Source organism: Herpailurus yagouaroundi, unplaced genomic scaffold (genome assembly GCF_014898765.1).
Source record: "Herpailurus yagouaroundi ecotype Mexico unplaced genomic scaffold, PumYag 67793, whole genome shotgun sequence".
Lineage (NCBI taxonomy): Eukaryota > Metazoa > Chordata > Mammalia > Carnivora > Felidae > Herpailurus > Herpailurus yagouaroundi.
The window spans coordinates 18,735,421-18,757,798 of record NW_024420586.1 but is presented as its reverse complement, the minus strand read 5'-3'; the positions used below and the strand labels follow the sequence as shown (position 1 = coordinate 18,757,798).

The 22,378-nt window shown below is 40.7% G+C and overlaps 1 long non-coding RNA gene and 1 pseudogene across 2 annotated transcripts in view; one reads left to right on the top strand and one right to left on the bottom strand.

The window, feature by feature from the left end:
• Window positions 1-346: 346 nt before the first annotated feature.
• The window catches only part of LOC121026034 (uncharacterized), a 246,688-nt gene continuing 224,656 nt past the window's right edge, over window positions 347-22,378 (bottom strand). For both annotated transcript variants that reach the window (XR_005788234.1, XR_005788236.1), the window contains one exon: window positions 347-893. This is a non-coding gene — a long non-coding RNA (uncharacterized LOC121026034). The remainder of the gene's footprint in view (window positions 894-22,378) is intronic.
• On the top strand, window positions 16,002-17,208 carry LOC121026031 (40S ribosomal protein S3a-like; annotated as a pseudogene).

Genomic DNA, 22,378 nt, shown 5'->3' with positions numbered 1-22,378 from the left:
GATTGGAGTGATGTGGCCACAAGCCAAGGAATGCTAGGTAACGTTGGGAACCGCCAGAAGTTACTAGGAGTATGGCCCTTTGGACACCTTGATTTTGGACTTCTGGCCTCCAGACTCTGAGAGTTTAAATTTCTGTTGTTTGAAGCCACTAACTTTATGGTAATTGTTACAGTGGCCCCAGGAAACGAATACGGGCTTGCATCAGTGAACCCATAACACCACAGGCCCAAAGTGGAGTCACTTGCCCCCCATGAGAGCAAACCAAGACTCCGTTTCAACCTCTTCCAGGGGTGTTTTTTTTTTTTTTTTTTTAAAGTAATCTCTACACCTGATATAGAGCTCAAACTCACAACCCTGAGATCCACAGTTGTCAGCTCTACCGACTGAGTCAGCTAGGCACCCCAGGAATGTGGTCTTTTAACAGTCAACCTGAAAATTCCAGACCAGCACGTAATTTGCATGATAAAAAAAACCCTGCCCTGCCCTTCTCCGCAAAAAGAAGTCGTCCTGGCTTGAAAACAATCCTTCTTTTCTTTTGCTGATACTTCCTTGCCCCACCACCCGCCCGCTTATAAAAACCTTCCATTTTGTGCAATTTTCTCTCTCTACTTGCTAGATGCGATGCTGCCTGGTTCAAGAATCACTTAATAAAACCAATTAGATTTTCAAATTTACTCGGTTGGATTTTGGGTTTTTTTAAACACTTAACACGTTGGAGGTGAAGCCACACGCGGAGCCAAGCGTTTAGGTCCCCTGGGGATCCAAGGGGTAGCGAAGATACCTTTGTGTCCTTGAGAATGAACTGGTGGTCCTCTGGTTTGTCTGGCTTGCAACATTTCTTCTCCGTTGGGCCACTGGTCAGCATTAGTGCTGCAGGAATATAGGTGCGTGCTCTGGACACAAGTGAGAATGAGACTTTTAAGCAGCAGCCAAGGAGAAAGCAATCTGTATTTGCTTGGTGGAAATAAAATTTTACTGCTCTGTGAGCCAGGCTTATTAATTCAGAGTAGGGAAAGGAAATTGGCAAAGTCTGGCACCTTTTATTTGATAAAGTGACCAGCCACCTGAAGCAGGCATGTTTTTAAGAACCTGGGTGAAAACGCTCGCCGCGTGAGGATGGAAGAGGGGGTGAGCAAGTTGGATTTTTGAAAGAACAATGAATGCCACATTCTGTTTATTCTACATAGTGCTGTCTCCTATGAAACAATGTTGAATTTCAAAATTGTTCTCTATTGGAAACTGTTTTAAAGACTACCTTTCTCTGTTACAAAGAGAGGGTGCTAGGATAGGGAGGAGAAAGGAGAGGATCTCTGTCATAGTTATTTAACATTAAAGCTTTAACTGTATGGCTCAGCGTATATCAGGTGGATATTATCCTGTTGGGTTATATAATGTTTAAGTAGACTTGGACATTATCTTTGTTCCTGTTCACATGTCATTTCATTTTTAGGTTAAAAAACCCCCAGATTTACTAGGTAAGAATTACTCCCTTCTTTTTCCTTTCTTTCTTTCTTTCTTTCGAGAGAGAAAGAGGGGGAGAGAGAGAGACAGCGCGCATGTGAGCAATCAGGGGAGGGGCAGAGAGAGACAGGGAGAAAGAGAATCCCAAGCAGGCTCCATGCTGCCAGTGCAGAGAGCCTGATGTGGGACTCAAACTCATGAACTGTGAGATCATGACCTGAGCCAAAACCCAAGAGCTGCATGCTTAACTGACTGAGCCACCCAGGCACCCCTCACTCCCTTCTCTTTCAGTTCAGAAAGGATGGTTACTTACAGACTACACTGAATCTTTGAGGTCCTATGGAAACATGGTAAAGCTTGATTGAAAATTTTCAGACTACAAAAATAACATCACCTCCACTTTCTTCCCCTCTTCTATCCATTTCTCTTATAAAAACAAGATAGAGAAAGTATATCTTCTCGGTTCTTCTTTCTCATCTCCTTTTCCACTTCGGTCTATATGTAAGGCATACATTATTCATCCTCCACTAGTTCATTTAATAATCTCCCTTCCTTTTTTCCCTTCACACCCACGGTCTATAAATTAGCATCTGCGATATATAGATTCTAAATAGAAGGTGGAAGTCTGCCTTACAATCTGGAACATTTCTTATGTTATTTCTCGTTTAAAGTAAAGCAAAATCTGCAAGTATCATATCAGTCAGGATTCCGACAGGGAAGCAGGGCCACCATGGGTATTCTAGGAATAAAACCTTTCGCAGATGTGGGAAGTGCTGGGGAAGTGAATGTCTGGAAGGAGGAATCCCGCGATCAGAGAGTCATTAGCCACTCCTGGAAGCATTGGTGCAGTTGCAGCATTCAGAGTTTTCAGGAAAGTTCAAGAAGCCAAGTGCATCCAGCTGCCCAAGCTGGGCAGTGAAGGGGAGGTTCATGGAGAGGTTTACGGTCACAGAAGCTGTGGCCTCTGCGTAACTCCTGCTACAGTGTGTGTGGGACTACAGACAAGTCCCCGGTGGTGGGCCTGAGGCAGCTGTTGACTAGCAGAGCCAACAGTAGGAAATGGAAGCTGGGAGTGGAGCCGGTGAGAGCCGAGAAGCTTGGATCTGCTGGGCACCTCTGTTTCTGAGCATCACTGTATTTGACGGGAAACCCGCCAAACGTAGTGACTGCCGCTCGTCTTCTGCCCCGCAAGAGCCACACAAGTTCCTCTTGGCCAACTCTAACCCCAAATCACACAAGGGAGGGGCTTCTAGGAAATGTAGTTCCCTGCCTTAATCAAGTTGCCAAAGTACAATTCAGCACAGCACCCACTGCCATGATAACTGAAATGGCATCACACACAAAAGCCATTTAAAGAAAAAAATTTTAACGTTTATTTATTATTGAGAGACAGAGAGACATAGAGCGTGAGCAGGGGAGGGGCAGAGAGAGGGGGAGACACAGAATCTGAAGCAGGCTCCAGGCTCCTAGCTGGCAGCACAGAGGCCGACGCGGGGCTCGAACCCACGAACTGGGAGATCATGACCTGAACTGAAGTCGGTCGCTTAACCAACTGAGCCACCCAGGCGCCCCACAAAAGCCATTTTTAAATTACTCTTCTGTTCTGATGTCCGTCAGCTCAGAATTTAAAATGCATAAGTATGCCATCCTTTTACTATGGCTAAGTATCCCAGCTTTCGGTGGTGTTGGACCTGGCGGGATACTGCAGTATGGAGGGGGTGGTGTGTGCTGAGGAGCTCATAGGGTTCCCAGTTGTGGCTCTGACTCATATGTAATATGTAACCTCCGGCAGATCCTTCCCCTCCATGCCACTTGTTTCCCTCACCTTAAAACGGGCAGAACTGTACCCAGTTGGCTTTTGTAGGGTTCAAATGAGATCATGAAAGTGAAAGCACTTGGTAAACTGCTAAATCCCGTGATGGTTGTAAGTCCCATTATTCCAAGGGATATTCTTCAGCTTGGCAAATGTTTAGAGCTTATGTATAAAACAGATGCTCAACAGTAACTGTGAGATGAATTAATTATTGAATGAACATGACTCGGCATCATGGAAAAAGAATCTAAGGTGTTGGTGAGGATATAATCTCCGATATGGAAGCTGCTAGAGAATGCCTTTACTCAACAAAGTTGGCATACCCCATGGACCCTCATCAGTGGCATGATGACTCAGAAGTTTCCCTGCCCTTACAGAGATCCATCTATTTTCTAGTTAACAAAGAGTAAGGGGGCCATAAATCATCTTCATCACCATCATCATCACCATTTATTGCCCGAAGGTCCAGAATACACTGGAACAGAGCACTGCTGATGGGAGAGGGATTAGCGTTGACCTCCCTGGATGGTAATTTGGAGGTTTGGCTCATGACCTAGTAATTGTACTTCTGTGAGTTTATCTGAAGGAAGTGCTCCAATATATACAAATGTGTAAGTGCATTCTAGAGGTGAGCAAACTTCATCTCACCGTTGGTTGTGCCTTGCGTTTTCAGGAAGCACCCATAGGAACCTTGACGGTATATTCTAACTGGGGAGAACTTAGACGGGCATAATGTAAGCCAAGAGAGGTGGCAAGAACATGTGGAGCTCCTGGGGCTCCTGGGTGGCTCAGTCAGTTGAGCGTGTGACTCTTGATTTTGGCTCAGATCATGATCTCGCAGTTCCTGAGATTGAGGCCCGTGTTGGGCTCTGTGCTGACAGTGTGGAACCTGTTTGGGATTCTCTCTCTGCTCTCCTCTGCTCACTCTTGCTCCCTCTCACAAAATAAACAAATAAACGTTAAAAAAAAAAAAAAAAGAGAGAAGAACATGTGGAGCTCCTCCTCTGTGTCAACTCCTTGTCGGGATTACGAGAAACAGCAATAAACAAAACAGACCAGGTCCTGCCCAGAGAGAGACAATACAAACATGAACAGTGTAATCAAATCTCAGGTTAAGTACCACGCGGGAAAATAAAGCAGTGTCAAGGATTACAGAATGATGTGGGTGCTCTTTTTAGATAAAGTGGTCAACGTAGGCCTCTTTGAGGTAGTGCCATTTGCTCAGCAACATGAATGAACAGAGGCAGGATATTATACTATTGTCTGGGGGCAGAACATTTCAGGAAGGGAAGCAAGTGCACAGGCCCCAAGATGAGAAGGAGTGCCTTTATTTAAGGGACAAAAGGGAGGGGCGCCTGGGTGGCTCGGTTGAGCGTCCGACTTCAGCTCAGGTCATGATCTCACGGTTCGTGAGTTTGTGAGTTCGAGGCCTGCGTCAGGATCTGCTGTCAGCACAGAGTCTGCTTTGGATCCTCTGTCTGCCTCTCTCTGCCTCTCCTCTGCTCATTCTCTCTTTATCTCAAAATAAACACATAAACTTAAAAAAAAAAATCTTAAAAAAAACAAAAGGGACAACAGGAGGACCAGTGTGGTTATACCACACTGGGCAAGTGGAGACGGTGATAGTAGCTGAGGTTGGAGAGGGAGCCAGGTTACAGACCACGCTGGCTTTTGCTTTGGGTCAAGTCATATGGGAATCCATTGGAATGTTTTGAACTGGAGCGTGACTTTTGCTGGCTTACGTAGCTAAAGGATATTCATATCATAGATGGGCAAGAGTGGAAGCAGAGATACCAGTTGGCATCAGATGGAGTGGGCCATAAAGGTGGCTATCAGGAATTCTGGGACCAGGATAGGTTAGTGGTGGAGGAGGTGAAGGGTAGTCAGAGCCAGCCTTTCCTTTGAAGTCAGAGCTGAAGGAATTTCCTACCAGGTCAAGTATAAGGTGTGATAGAAAGACAAGAGTCAAAGATGACTCCAAGGTTTTGGCCTGAGCAAGTGGAAGAACTGAGCTGCCATTTACTGAGATGGGGACTACCAGGCGAGGAACAAATTTGGGAGTAATGCAAAATTTAGTTTTGGAAAGGTTAACTTTCAGATGCATATTAAGCATCCAAGTGAAGATGATGAGGAAGCAATTGGGCATATGAGCCTAGAGGTCAGAGCAGAAGATATAAATTTGAGAATTGAGGGGTGCCTGGGTGGCTTGAGTCGGTTAAACGCGCAACTCTTGGTTTCAGCTCAGGTCATGATCTCATGGTTTGTGAGTTCAAGCTCTGTGCCAGGAGCTGGGTTGGCAGCATGGAGCCTGCTTGGGATGCTCTCTCTCCCCCCACCACTCTCTCTGCCCCTCCCCAGCTCTCTCCCTCTCAAAATATATAAATAAAGTTAAAAAAAACAAGTTTGAGAATTGTTAGTGTATAGAGGGTACTTATAGCCATTAGACTGGGTGAGATCATTTGGGAGTGAGTAAAGATAGAGAGAAGGTCTCAAGTCTCAGTTCTGGAACACGCTGATGTTTATAAGTCAGAGAGAGGACAATGAGCCAGTAAAGGAAGTTGAGGAGTAGCCAGTAAGGAAGGAAGAAAACCAGGAGAATGTAGTGTTTTAGAAGCCAAATGAAGAAAATGTTTTGAGGAGGACCTGGTTTCCTGGGACGTGTGAGGGATAAAACAGTAAAGTGGGAGGCACTTAGGATTTTCAGGGCTACCAGAGTGAGGAGGTGAACAGTGTAGGTACAGAGAAAAAAGAGAAGACATAAGGTGGTCGAGGGAGAGAGCAGAAGGTCCCAGGAACGCGGCAGGACATCAGGGTCCACGAGAAAAACATCATGACTAAAAAGTCCCCAAATGATGGAGAATGGCCAGCAACTTTCTAGAGTCAGTAATATCTGGTGTGAATTTGAAGTTATTTCTTGCTGTGCTGTGATTGGCTTTCATTCCCACAAACCTCAGTTACAGACGGCTACACACAGTTGCCATGCGCTAGTGCCCCTTGGACCGATGAAGGAAGAGGGACAAAGTCATGTTGAAAGAGGGCAGAAGGTGAAATGCCCAAGAAGGTGACGTGCTTGGAGGGATAAACAGGCAGAGTGAGAGGTGGCCAGGAGAAATGGAACCCCCTGGGTGACTCTGGGGGAGGTGCTCGTGGGATGGAGTCTCTAGCATTTCATTTAGATATTAAAGGAAAAGATTAACTGGGCAGGCTGGAGGAGCTGGGGTCACCTGGGTAACAAAAATAAACTGAAGAGTGTACAAGGATATATGTGCGGGCATGCTCTTAATAGGATTTTTTTATACTAACAAATACTGGGAGGCAGCTTGGATGTCCGGCAGTGAGGGTGTGATTACGTAGGTTGTGATGCTTCTTTTTAATGCAGCCCTCAGAAATGATGACAAGGGCACATATCCTGTTGAATGAGAGAAGCAGGTTTCAAAACAGTATGTACCACAGGATCACAGTTTTGTAGAGGTAGTATGTGCATACCTATCTGTGTGCAAGGAGAAACAAAATCATTAACTGATATATTTGAAATGGTGGTCCCTGAGTGGTAGAATTATGGGTATCTTTTATTTTTTTTTCCTTTGTATTTTTCTGTATTTTCTAAGTATACATATATATATATATTTAATGTTTTTATTTATTTTTGAGACAGAGAGAGACAGATCATGAGCAGGGGAGGGGCAGAGAGAGAGGGAGACACAGAATCCCAAGCAGGCTCCAGGCTCTGAGCTGTCAGCACAGAGCCTGATGCGGGGCTCGAACTCACGGACTGTGAGATCATGACCTGAGCTGAAGTCGGAAACAACCGACTGAGCCACCCAGGTGCCCCTAAGTTTTTTTTTAATTAAAAAAAATTTTTAATGTTTTATTTATTTTTGAGAGAGCGCATGCAGGGGGCGGGGGCAGAGAGAGAGGGACAGAGGATCCAGAGCAGGCTCTGCACTGACAGCAATGAGCCCGATGTGGGGCTTGAACTCACAAATGTGAGATCATGACCAGAGCTGATGTCAGAGGCTCAACTTACTGAGCCACCCAGGTGCCCCCTACATTTTTTTTTCTTTACAGTGAATATTTATTACTTTCATGATTAGAGAATTAATGTTTGAAGAAGAACTCACTGATGTATGACTTGGATATTTGTGAGCACTGTCTCTACCTTTCTTGGATATATTTTATTTGACTGGAAAGCAGTTCAAAGAGGTCCTAGGTTCAAAATTCGCCTGTGGGTAAGAGAGGCATGTGTAACCAAGATGATTCTGGGGCAGGTGGATGTGTTCTGAGCTCTTGTGGTAGATCAGCTTTAGGAAGAAAAACGATTGCCAAGGCAGAGATATTCCTGTCTCCAGATTGCCATTTGTTATTCTCTGGTCTGGCTCTAAAATCAAAAGACTGCAGGAGACTTGCTGGGCTCACTGTGGAGCTTGGAGAAGACAGATGCACGGTCGTCCTGATGGTAGAATGCACATTTCAGACAGGTAAGCATGCCAGCTTCCTCCTTAGCCAGGTAGCCCAGAAAATGGACATTCATGCTGGCTTTATCCCCTCTCAAAGTCCAGCTGGACAGCTGGTTCCCTTTACGTGCGCGTCATCAATCTTGATGTTTGTGCAAAGCAATATGGGCAAGCTAGTACAGAATGGTTCATTGCTCCAGGTGTACACAACAAAATCATCAATCATTAACATAAAAACCCTTCCAAGGGCCCCCATCTCCAGGTGTGGGGCAAGGCTTCATTATGATTCTAGGTTCCCTTGGAGACATGCAAGATGTGAGCAACCAGAAATACTGTGTTACTCTTCCCCCTCCCCTATTTTCCAGGTTTGTACCACAGAGGGGCAGCAACTTAGACTGTCTGATTCCCAAGTTCAATACACCTCGGGAAAGACTCTGATTGGTCCATCCTGGGTAAGGTGTGCACATCTGGGCCAATCAACCAGCGATAGTATATGTACATGCCTCTGTGTGTGAGTGTACCAATCTTTGGGGAATTAAAATGAAAGTTGCCTGTGGTAGGTTGGGTTCTCCAGTAAACTGACTCTGAGATGGAGTTTATAGTTTATTGCAGGATTGTTTATTAAGAAGCGCTCTGAGCAGTGAGTCAGAAAAAGAGAAATAAAAGGCATCCAAAATGGAAAGGAAGACGGTTGCCTGGTTAGCTCAGTCAGTTGGGCTTCCCGCTCTTACTTTCGTCTCAGGTCATGATCTCACAGTTTGTGAGTTGAGCCCCGCATCGGGCTCTGCTCTGACAGTGCGGAGCCTGCATGGGATTCTGTCTCCCTCCCTATCTGCCCTCCCCTGCTTGCTCTCTATCTTTCTCTCTCAAAATAAATAAATTAAAAAAAAAATGGAAAGGAAGAAGTAAAATTGTCTTTGTTTGCAGATGATATGATCTTATACACAGAAAATCCTAAAGACTCCACCAAATAAACTGCTAGAACTAATCAACAGATTCAGTGAAGTTGGAGAATACAAAATCAACATCCAGAAAACAGTTGTGTTTCTATACACTAACAACAAAGCATCTGAAAAAGAAATAAAGAAAACAGTCCCATTGACAATAGCATCAAAAACAATAAAATACTTGGTAATAAATTTAAGGAGGTGATAGATCTGTAATACTGAAAACTACAAGACTGTGATGAAAGAAACTGAAGACTCAAATAAATGTAAAGATATTCTGTCCTCATGAATTGGAAATATTAATATTCTTAAGATGTCCACACTAGCCAAAGCCATCTACAGATTCAATATAATCCCTATCAAAATTCCAATGGCAAAAAAATAAATAAATAAATAAAATTCCAATGGCATTTTTTCACAGAAATAAAACAAACAATCTTAAAATTTGTATGGAACCATAAAAGACCCCTAATAGTCAAAGCAATTCTGAGAAAGAAGAATAAAGTTGGAGGCATTACATTTCCTGATTTTGAACTATACTATAAAGCTCTAGTTATCAAAACAATGTGGTATTGGCATAAAAATAGACACATTGACCAATTGAACAGAATCAAGAGCCCAGAAATAAACTCTCACACTAATATTTGACAAGAGAGCCAAAAATACCCATTGGGGAAAGGATAGCCTCTTCAATGAATGGTGTTGGGAAAACTGGATAACCACATGCAGAAGAATGAAATTGGACTCCTATCTTCCACCACTCCCCAAAATTAACATGAAATGGATTATAGACTTAAACATAAGACCTGAAACTGTAAAACTTCTCGAACAAAACACAGGAAAAAGCTCCTTGACATTGCTTGGCAGTGCTTTCCTGGACATGACCTCAAAAGCACAAACAACAAAATCGAAAATGGACAAGTGGGACTACAGCAAGCTAAAAAGTTTCTGCATAGTAAAGGAAACAATCAACAAAATGCAAAGGCAACCTACAGAATGAGAGAAAATATTTATGAATCTTATGTCTGATAAGGGGCTAATATCCAAAATATATAGGAAACTCATACAACTCAATGGCAGAAAAAAAAATAATAATTCAATTGAAAATGGGCAGAGAGAGACACCTGGGTGGCTCAGTCACTTTTGATGTCAGCTCTGGTCATGGTCTTGTGGTTGTAGGATCGAGCCCTGTGTTAAGCTCTGCACTGACAGAGTGGAGCCTGCTTTGGATCTTTTCTTCCTCTCTCTCTGCCCCTCCCCTGCTCTCTCTTTCTCTCTCAAAATAAATCAATATTTGTTTTAATGGGCAAAGAACTTGAATAGACAGTTTTTGAAGGAAATCATGCAAATGGCCAACAGATATAGGAAAAGTTGCTTGACAACACTAATCATCAAGGAAATGTAAATCAAAACCAGAATACCTCATACCTGTTAGTGACTGTCATCAAAACAAAACAAAACAAAACAAAACAAAAAAAAAACCCAAGAGAAAACAAGAGATACTGATTTCATCTCTTACAGATATGTACCCAGAAGTAGGATTGGTTCACATGTTAGTTTGATTTTAAATTTTGAGACAAAGCTCAACTCAGGGAAACAGAGAGTAGAGTGGTGCTTACCAGCGGCTGGAGGTAGGGGAAATGGGGAGATACTGGTCAAAGGGTACAAACTTCGGGTTATAACACCAACAAGTTCTGGAGATTTAATGTACAGCATGGTGATTATAGCTAATAATAGTTTATTATATACTTGAAGGTTGCTAAGACAATAAATCTTAAATGTTTTCACCATTAAAAAATGGTAATTGTGTGATGGGATGGAAGTGTTAGCTAGTGCTACGGTTGTAAGCATTTCACAATATATGAACGTATCAAATCAGCACATTGTACACCTTAAATTTACAGAGTGTTATATGTCAATTATATCTTAATAAATCTGGGGAAAAATGCTCTCGGAATCAACACTGTGGGTATTGGGAGGGGAAGTAAGCAGGATTGGGGACAGGAAGAAGTCAAGTTTTGACCCAGGCATGATGACAGACCTGGCTGACCCTATAGGGAGCCCTGCAGTTAGAACAGTTCTGTGGACTTGCCCAAAGATGGATGGAGATGGCTGTATCTCTGCAATGATCAGTCATTGGATGTGGGCTACCTCCAGTGGTTCTATGCAGCTGAGGTGGACCCCAGAGGGTGGACGTCTAAGGACAGTCTGCTGACCATACTCTTGAATTTGGACAACAAAAGGTAAGATCTGTAATGCGTTACAGCATTCACCACGGTGCCCACTTGGCAAAATAAGCACAAGTAAATAAATAAATTCTAGGACATTTGAAACATAATGCCATATTGTACTTCAGAAACGTTATATCGCTTATATTAAATTTCAACCTGAAGGGGCCCCTGGGTGGCTCAGTCGGTTTAAGCGTCCCAACTTTGGCTCAGGTCATGATCTCACGTTTGGTGAGTTCAAGCCCTGCGTCGGGCTCTATGCTGACAGCTTGGAGCCTGGAGCCTGCTTCGGATTCTCTGTCTCCCTCTCTCTCTGTCCCTCCCCCACTTGTGCTTGCTCTCTCTGTCTCTCTCTCAAAAAATTAAAAACTTCAAGCTTGATCTAGAATATTTAACAAATAAAATCTAATCAAACTAAAATCGAACAGAAATCTAAAATTAATTTAAAAGATAAACAGGTAATTCAACCAAGTTCTACTTTTAAAGCATGTTAGACATTTCTTACTCTAACTCAGAACACTTGCTGGGCACAGGAGAGCCACAAACAGGAGATAATTTTCTCCCTCTCTTTTAGGGCGATGAAGTAGGATCTAGAATTAATCAGTGTCAGTAGATAAAAATGGTAATGAGTTAAAAAAAAAAAAAACCAAGTTCAGTGGGTACTATGCAGAAAAGATTCTATCAGTGTTTACTTTCATCATCCATTTAATAATTCTTATGTGAAGAATTAATTTCCTGTTACCAACACAAAGTTTATGTTACAATGCATCATTGTGCCCAATGAGAATTGTTAGGTGAGCCCAGTCACCTTCAGATTTGTGAGCAAAACAAACTATTGGTTTTAGGTCACCATTTTGGGGTGGTTTATTATATCTGAACATGCCCTAAGCCCTTCAATCGGAGGAGCCCCCAGGGACACAGGCATCTTCTGTAGCCCAATTCCTCCATTTCTCCTAGTGGTTTCACCCCCCTCCTAGTTGCCTAGGTTTGAAACAGAGTCATTCTGTGCATACTTTCCTTCACCCCCCAGGACTGGTCAATTGCCAAGTCTCCTCAGTTCCATATTGCTTGCTTCTGTTTCATCCCCTCCAGGCTCACTGTAATTATCTTGCTTTCCCTCCTGCCTGGATGATCACAGTAGTCTCCTAAATTCTCTCTTTGCCTCCAGGCTTCCTCATTCCAATGCTCTGGCCTCTAAATCTTTAACGGTTCTCACAGCTTAAATACTAGCATTCAAGGTCTTTCCCTCAACTGGCCCTTACCTTGCTGTGATGATTTAACTGTATGTGTCAACTTGGCTGGGCCATGGGGTTCCAACATATTCGATCAAACATCATTCTGAGTATTTCTGTGAGGGTATTTTTGGATGAGATTAACATTTAAATTAGTGGACTTTGAGTAAAACAGATTGCCCTCTATAATGTGGGTGGGCCTCATTCAATCACTTGATTGCCTGAATAGAACAAAAAGACCAGCCTCCCTGGAGCAAGAGAGAATTCCATAGCCGACTACCTCTGGACTTGGTCTGCAACATCAGTCTTCGGGGCTCTCTCTCAGCCCCTGCCCTGCTCATGCTCTCTTCTCTCTCTCTCAAAATAAATAAATAAACTTAAAAAAATGCAGTAAGCATAAATATAACAAATAAGTAAATTCTAGAGTACTTTAGAAGGTGTGAGGTATAATAGAAAAAGTAAAAAAGGAGGAGAAAAAGGAGCAGGGGTTGAGGGGTATGGACTGCAATTTATAACTGGGTGGTTAGGGTAGGCCTCACTGACTGGGTAACATTTGAACAAAGACTTAAAGGTGAGAGAGTTAGTTATGCAGACACATGGAGAAAGAGAGGTCTAGACAGCATTGTTTAAGTGTCTTATAATGAGCATTTACTGCATTTGTTAACACCACCACCCCTCAAGAGGTAATTATCATTTTATCTTCGATCACAATCTATTCATTTTCCCTGTTAATTGAACTTGACATAAATGGAACCACACAGTCTATACTCTTCTGTATTTGGCTTCTTTCACTTATCAGAGTATCTGTGATATTCATCCATTACTACTGTGTGCCAGTAATTTGTTCCTTTTTGTGCCTGTATATTATTCTATTGCATGGATACGCCAGTAATGCATTGATCCATTCTCTTGTGGATGGACATTTGGGTTGTTTCCAATGTTTACTACTCTGAATAGTGCTGCTATGCATATTCTTACACGTGTAGTTTGGTGGACATATGCACTCATTTCTCTTGGGTATGTACCAAGGAGTGGGATTGCTGGGTCATAAGGTAGGCATATATTTAACTTTGGTAATATTGTAAAATTGTTTTCCAAAGTGGTTGTATCAATTTATACTCCTACCAAGTTGTGCCAATTGCCCTACATCCTTTGGTATCAGTATATATATATGTATGTATATATATGTGTGTGTATATATATATATATATATATATATATATATGGGGAGAGGAGAGAGAAAGAGAGAGAGAGAGATTTGACATATCATGTTGTGCAAGTTTAAGGTGTAGGACATACAGATTTGATACATTTATATTGCTATATGATCTCCATGGTAGCATTAGACTACACCTGTATCATGTTACGTAACTACCATTTCTTCTAGAGCCGGGAACAGTTAAGATCCACTCTTTCAGCAATTTTAATGTTTATAATACAATTTTGTTGTCTATAATGACTGTACTGTGTATTAGGTCTCTAGGACTTATTACTCTACTAGTTACAAGTGTGTACCCTTAAACATCTCCCCGATTCCCTCACACCTCAGCCCCTGGTAATCAACATCCTACTATCTGCTTTAATGAGTTTTTCTTTAGATTCCACATATAAGGATATCATATATGTGACAAACAACTTTAGGACTAGTGTGCTTTACATACTTTAACGTATGTGTGCTATACCTCAATTTTAAAAAGCTGATTCAGAAAAGTGGAGCTCTCAATGTGAAAACGTCTCAGGAGTACATTTATCAATTTATTGTTATATAATTTTCCTTTATATGTGTATCTAAAAGTGATGTATGATAAAAAATAAATGTCCAAATACACCCAAAAGAACCCTTTCCATAAATACAAAATTAAAACTCTAAGTGATCAAAAACACACATTTTTGTCCACATATGTTCAAATTCAGAGGGACCACACATGATCACTCATTTCCCAGTGCGATAGAAAAATGCCCAACCAACTCATTAGAATCCATCCCAGAAGTTTAATGCTGAAGCTTCATCCGTGGGGCCTTTAAGGCACTGTCCAGAGAGGTGTTGGCAGGTGCATGGCTGAGCCTGTAAAGGCTGACCAAGGTCACTGACAAATACTTGGCGAAGGTCAGTGATTGAGTTACCTTGCCAGCTCCTAACCTAGTTCATTTGTAGGCTTCAGGCTTCTGGCTACACTGTGGAAGAGCTTCTATTGTGACTTCATGATAATGCCCAGCTCCACCCTGCCCCCTGCCCCCCACCCCCTCATGCTCCACCCACAGGATCTGGGTCAGCCTGGTGCTGTCACACTCTCTCAACTCCAACTAGGACCAACCTCTGAATTCCCTTCCTACCATGTTCTGTCTTTCCTCAAGTGTACTGGAATAGGATACCTCAGCAAACTGTCTCAAAAACAGCTAAAGCATTTACCATATTTCACAAACTCGGGGCCCAGCATGTAAAGTCACTGCTAGGTCAGGATCTGATAAGAGTTTTATCTTAAAGACTTACCCAAAGATAGTACATGGAGTTCAATTTTAGTTGCTCCCCGTGACTAGACTGTGGAGATTTAAGCTTGATTTCATCAGCTGTTCTTTTGTATAGTTTTAAAAATCAAGAATAATGTTCATTTCGTTTCACATAAAAACTAGGGCTCCTTCCTGCATTTTAATCCAATTCTCAGAACTGTCATTAGGCTTTAAATTCAATTCACAGATATAGTGTTTAGAGATTTTTTTTCCCTCACTGAGATTTAGTATATTATTTGTTCCCAACCCATGTGATTTCCAAGTCTCTAAAATGTATAAATTATTTATGGTCCAGATGGTGATCTGATACTTTGCCTCTCAAAACGTTCTGCTCTTTTTCTGCTTGCATAAATGTTCAATTACAAAATCCAGGTTGGTCTTTAGGTACTAGTATAATAGCCCAAGGCATTTTTTATTACAAATAAACACTCCAGTTTTAAGCAACCATTTTTCCCCCTTTGACTTTCATGGCTCAGAATTAAAAACTATTCTTCTCTGGGAGCTACCAAGTTAAGGAACAGAAAAGGGGGAAAATCCTTTTTATTCTCTTGCTGGATGGAGGGTGGTTCTTGGCCAAATTAAAAATGTCCAGGTTTCAAAATGAGAGGCTGTGAATAGAATGGTAATTGTTCCCCCAATATACTTTTAGTCTTATTTTTTTATTTTATTTTTATTTTTTGTAGTAATAGAAACCCTGAACTTAAGAAGGTAAAATGGCTTCCCAGGATAGAGACTACATTACCCACCTTCCTTTACAGCTAGGTATGGTCATATGATTGCATTCTGGCTAACCAACCGGGAGCACAACTGATATGTGCAATTTGTGGGTCCTGTCCTTAAAGGAGCAGAGGTTCCTGCCCCCATCTCTTCCTACTTCTTGCTGGCCAGAAAAGATATGTGCTAACGAGCCATCTTGGACTCTATGCACAAAGCTCCACCCAATCATGGCAGTTCCATAAGACAAAGGAGGATGAGAACCAGCCTGGTGCCGACAGAGCAGCCCCAGACTACATATGCTCAGATGTTGTTAACATGAGGGAGTAATGAACTGCTTTCTGTCATGTAAGACATTATTATTTTGGCTCTCTCTATATATTATATATAGCTAAAACTATATATATTCTAGTGAAAATCACTGATACTTAGGCAGAATTATAGAAAATTTTGATTAAAAGCCTAGAAAAATGACCAATAAAAGTTTTCATTGTCCATTTGCAGTTAAGGGTTGGAAAAAGCATTGATGGATTTTTCTTGATATATTGTCATAAGCATTTTTTGACTAAATGCTTGAAGAAAAGTCTTTCAAGTCTGAGGCTAAAGGTCTTTTTGCCTCCTCTTAAGACTGCATCAGGGACTGATTCAGCACTTAGAATTAAATCAGGAAGTTTCTCAAATACATCACAATGGGTCTTAAATACACCAGAAAGGGTTGCTCACATATCAGCAAGGGTCTCAAAGAAGTTAGGAAGGGTCTCAATGTTATCAGAAAGAGTCTCAAACAAAACAAAACGGGTCTCAAAGATGTCAGGAAAAGTTCCAGTGTCCTTATGTATATAAGGATGGGTCTCAAATAGGTCAGGAAGACACTCACATACATTGGGAAGAGGGTGAAATAAGTGAAGAAGAATCTGAACTAGGTAGGGAAGGATCAAAAACATGTTAGGATGGAGAAGTCAGAAAGAGTCTCAAAAAAGAAGGAAGCACTCAGGGCAGAACCATGGTAGCTGGCAAGATTAAGCACCTTATGAAAGGCAGCAAAAAGGGAGCCAAGAAGAAAGTGATCCAATTTCTAAGAAAGATTGGTATGATGTGAAAACACCAGCTATGTTCAATTAATAATAAATATTGGAAAAACACTCATGACAAGAATTCAAGGAAGCAAAATTTTATCTGATGGCCTCAAGGGTGGTGTTTTTGAAGTGAGTCTTGCTGATCTGAATGATAAAATTGCATGTAGAAAATTAAAGCTAACTACTGAGGATATACTGGGCAAAAATTGCCTGACTTACTTCCATGGCAGAGATCTTACCTGTGATGAAATCTGCTCCATAGTTAAAAAAAAAAAAAAAAAAAAAAAGCAGTCAATGATTAAAACTCATGTCAATGTCAAGACTACTGAAGGTTATTTGCTGCACCTACTCTGTGTTTCTGTGTTGGTTTTCCTAAAAATTGTAACAATCAGATTTAGAACAGCTCTTACATCTAGCACCAATAGGTCTGCCAAATCCAGAAGATAATATAAATCATGACCCTAGAGGTGCAGACAAATGACTTAAAAGAAGTGGCCAATAAACTGATTCCAGACAGTATTAGGAAAGACACAGAAAATGTTTGCCAATGTATTTATCCACTCCATGACATCTTTGTTAGAAAAGTAAAAATGATGAAGAAGCCCACGTTTGAATTGGGAAAACTCATGGCGTTTCATGGTAAAGGTAGTCATCCTGAAAAAGCTACTGAGGATGAGGCAGGTGCTGAAGTTGAACAAGCTGATGAATATGAGCCATCAGTCTAAAAATATGCTTAAAATTCAGACTTTCAATGGTGACAAATAAAAAGTCTCATTTGTGAAAAGAAGAAGAAGAAGAAGAAGAAGAAGAAGAAGAAGAAGAAGAAGAGGAAGAAGGAGGAGGATTGATCTCAAACATGTCAAACAGTGTCTCAGTCATCCTGGAAGAATCTCAAATAGGAAGGAGGAGTCTTAAACACCTCAGGAAAGGTCTCAGGCAAGTCAGAAATTGTCTCAAATATGTGATAAAGAGTCTCAAGTCAAGAAAAATCTCAAATACTTCTTAAAGAGTCTCAAATAAGTGAAGAAGGGTACTAAATAATAAGGAAGTGTCTGAAGTAGAAAGGAATCATTTTGAATAGTCAGAAAAGGGTCAAATACATCAGAAAAGGTCTTAAGCAAGCTGTTAAAGGTTTCAAATATGTCATGAAGGGCCCCAAATAATCTGGAAGAATCTCAAAAAATTATGAATGCTCTCAACTGGATCAGGAAGCATCTCAAACAAGTCATAAAAGGTCTCGAACATGTTAGGAAGGGTCTCAAAGTCACCAGGAAGAGTTTTAGATACACCAGGAAGGGACTCAGACAAGAAGGGTCCAAATACATCAGGAAGAGTCTCAAATATTTCAATAAAGGTCTTAAGCAGTCAGTAAGAGATTCAAATACATAAGGAAGGGTCACAAACTCATATGGTAATGTCTTAGTGACTTTTGAAAGGATCTCCTACTGACAGAACAGTCTTTAATATGTCGTAAAGGATATCAAAAAAGTCATGGGGGGTAGCAAACAAGTCAAAAAGGACTGTTCACATGGTAGGTGTCTTAACATCATTAGGAAGTCTCAATCAATAATGGTCCTAAATAAGTCAGAAAGTGGCTCAAACAGGTTATCAAGTCAAATATTTTAGGAGTCTCAACCATGTCAGAAAGAGTTTCAAGAAAGTTAATTGTTTCAAATGCAACAAAGAGGCTGTCAAATAGGTTAGAAAGGGTCTCAAACTCACCAGCATTGATTTCAAGCAGCAAGAAGGGGTCTCAAATTCAAGAAGCCTTTGGAACAAGTCAGGAAGAGTTTCAAACAAGTCAAGAAGAGTCTCAAATACACCATAAAAAGTCTCAAATATGTCAGGTGTCTCAAACATATCATGAAGTATATCATACAAGTCAGAATAGATCTCAAACATGAAAGGAAGGCTCTCAAAGTTATCAGGAAGTTTCACATACATCAAGGAGGGCCTCAAACACATCATGAAGCATCTCAGATATGTCTGGAAGAGTCAAATATGTCAGGAAAGTTATCTAGTACATCTGGAAGGGTCTCAAGAAAGTCAGGAAGGGCATAAATATTGTGAGGAAGAGTCTTAGGACAGGTCTCAAACATTTCAGTAAGAATATTAACCAAGTAAGAATGAGTGTCACACAAGTCAAGAAGGGTATAAAATATGACAGGAAGGGCCTCAAAGTCATCAGGAAGAGTCTCAAATGGAGGAAGGGTCTCAGACAAGTCAGGGAGGGTCTCAAATAATCAGAAAGAGGCATTAACATTTCAGGAAGTATCTCAACCAGGCAGGGAGCCTCACACATAATCAGGAAAAGACTTTGACATGTCAGGAAGAGTCCTACACAAATGAAGAACTTTCTCAATCATGTAGGGAGGAATAAAACAAATCCAGAAAGATCTCACTCAAATTAGGAAGAGTCTCAAACAGAAAAGGAGATTCTCACATGTGGCTGGAAGGATCTGAACATGTCAAGAAGAGTCTCCAGAAGTTGGGAAATGTCTCAAGCAAGTCAGAATGATCTGAAATACACCATGAAGAGTCAGAAACAAATCACGAAAGGCCCTAAACATGTCAGAAAGTCTTTTTTTGTCTCTTTATTTTTACAACAGCTTCATTGAGATATAATACACATACCATACAATCTATCTATTTAAAGTATACAATTCAATGGCTTTTAGTATATCCACATATGTGTATAACCATCACCACAGTCAATTTTACAACATTTTTATCACTTTAAAAAGAAACCTTATATCCTTTGTCTATCACCCCCCTAATTCCCTGCCCCCTGCCCCCTGCCCCAGCCCTAAGCAACCACTAATCTAATTTCTGTCTCTATAGATTTTCCTATTCTTGACTTTCATATGAGTTGAACCATATAATGTGTGGTCTTTTTTGATTGGCTTCCTTCACTTAGCATAATGTTTTCAAGGTTCACCCATGTTGTAGCACGCATCTCTACTTTTTTTCAGTGGCCAAATAATATTCCATTGCATGGATATACCACATGTATTTCTCCATTTATCCATTGATGGACATTTGAGTTTGTTTCCACTTATTGGCTATTATGAACAATAATAGTAATAAACACTCATGTACAGGTTTTTGTTTTCACTCCTTTTGACTACATACATAGGAATGGAAGTGTGGTCATATGGTAACTCTATATTTAATTGTTTGAGGAAATGCCAGACTGTTTCCCAAAGCAACTGCACCATTTTACCATGTCACCAGCAGTGTACGAGAGTTCCAATTTCTCTACATCCTTGCCAACGCTTGTTATCTGACTGATTTTAGCCACCCTAGTGGTTAGGAAGTGATATCTTGTTGTGGTTTTGATCAGAAAGTCTTACACACACCAGGAAGGGTCTGAAACAAGTAATGGTCTCAAAGAGTGAGGAAAAGTCTCAAACAATGTAAGAAAAGGATACAAAGTAGTCACAAAAAATTTTAAATCCCTCAGAATGGGTCTCACACAGAAAGAGAATCTCCAATATGTCAGAAGAGGTCTCAAAAAGTTAGGAAGGATTAAAAACATGTCAAGAGTCATGCCAAACATATCAGAAATTGTTCATTACAAGTGTATAGAAATAAAATTGATCTTTGTATATTGATCTTGCATTCTGCAACCTTGATTAATTAATTAGTTCTAATATATTTATATATTATATTCTAATATATATATATTTTAAATGTTTGCTTTTTATTTTTGAGAGAGAGAGAGAGCAAGCAGGAGAGGGGCAGAGAGGGGGAGGGACAGATGATCTGATGTGGGCTCCGACTCACTATCTGTGAGATCACGACCTGAGCCAAATTTGGATGCCCAACCAACTGAGCCATCCAGGCGCCCCACTAATATATGTATTTTAGTGTGCTCCTTAGGATTTTCTTTATTTATTTTGAAAAATGTTTATTTCTTTTTATAGAAAGCTTATGAAAGAAATTGAAGAAGAAACAAAGAAATAGAAAAAACATCCCATGTTCATGGATTAGAAGAACAAATATTGTTAAAATGTCAATATTACCTAAAGCAATCTACACATTCAATGCAATCCCTACCAAAATAAGACCAGCATTCTTCACGGAGCTAGAATAAACAATCCTAAAATTTTTATGGGACCAGAAAAGACCCCGAATATTAAAAGTAATGTTGAAAAAGAAAACCAAAGCGGGAGGCATCACAGTTCCAGATTTTAAACTGTATTACAAAGATGAAATCATTGAGACAGTATGATGCTGGCACAATAACAGACACACAGATCAATGGAATAGAATAGAGAACCCAGAAATGGACCCACAAATGTATGGCCAACTAATCCTTGGCAAAGCAGGGAAGAGTATCCCATGGAAAAAAGTCTCTTCAGCAAATGGTGCTGGGAAAACTGGACAGCAACATGCGGAAGAATGAAACTGTACCACTTTCTTATACCATACACAAAAATAAATTCAAAATAGATGAAAGACTTAAATGTGAGACAGGAAACCATCAAAATTCTAGAGGAGAGGGGCACCTGGGTAGCTCAGTGGGTTAAGCGTCTGACTTCAGCTCAGATCATGATCTTGCGATTCGAGAGTTCAAGTCCCACATTGGGATCTGTGCTGACAGCTCAGAGCCTGGAGCCTGCTTCTGATTCCGTGTCTCCCTCTGTCTCTGTCCCTCCTCTGCTCATGCTCAGTCTCTCTCTGTCTCTCAAAAATGAATAAATGTTAAAAAAAGTTTTTAAAAATCCTAGAGGAGAAAACAGGCAGCAACCTTTCTGACCTCGGCCATAGCAGCTTCTTGCTTGATATGTATGTCTCCAGAGGCAAGGGAAATGAAAGTAAACATAAACTATTTGGATCTCATCAAGAGAAGAAGCTTCTGCAGGGTGATGGAAACAATAAACAAAACTAAAAGGCATCTGATGGAATGGGAGAAGATATTTGCCAGTGAAATATCAGAAGGGTTAGGATCCAAAATCTATAAAGAACTTACAAATTCAAAACCCAAAAAACAAATAATCCAGTGAAGGAATGGGCAGAAGACATGAATAGGCACTTTTCCACAGAAGACATCCAGATGGCTAACAGACACATGAAAAGATGCTCAACATCATTCATCATCAGGGAAACACAAATCAAAACCACAATGAGATACCACCTCATACCTGTCAGAATGGCTAACAGTAACAACTCAGGCAACAACAGATGTTGGCAAGAATGTGGAGAAAGGGGAACCCTTTTGCTCTGTTGGTGGGAATGCAAACTGGTGCAGCCACTCAGGTAAACAGTATGGAGGTTTCTCAAAAAATTAAAAATACAACTACCTTATGACCCTGCAATTGCACTACTAGGTATTTATCCAAAGGATATAAAAATGCTGATTCGAAGGGGCACATGCACTCTAGTATTTATAGCAGCGCTATCAACAAGAGCCAAAGTATGGAAAGAGCCTAAATGTCCATCGACTGATGAAAGGATAAAGAAGATGTGGTGTGTATATATATATATATATATATATGTATATATATATATATATATATATATATATTGAATACTACTTGGTGGTGAAAAAGAATGAAATCTTGCCATTGGCAACAACATGGATGGAACTAGAGGGTATTATGCTAAGCAAAATAAATCAGTCAGAGAAAGATGGGTATCATATGATTTCACTCATATGTGGAATCTGAGAAACATGACAGATGAACATAGGGGAAGGGAAGGAAAAATAAGATAAAAAACAGAAAGGGAGGCAAGCCATAAGAGACTTGCTATTGTTGGGTAAAGTGTTCTATGGGTATCTGGGTATCTGGGTATCTGGTATCTTAAATTTTGTTGGTTTATTGTGCTGTTCAAGTCTTCTATTTCCTTGTTGATCATCTTCCAGTTAGATCTTTTGCCCAATTATTCTATCCATTATTTAATGGGAGCTATTGAAGTCTTCAACTATTATTGTTGACTTG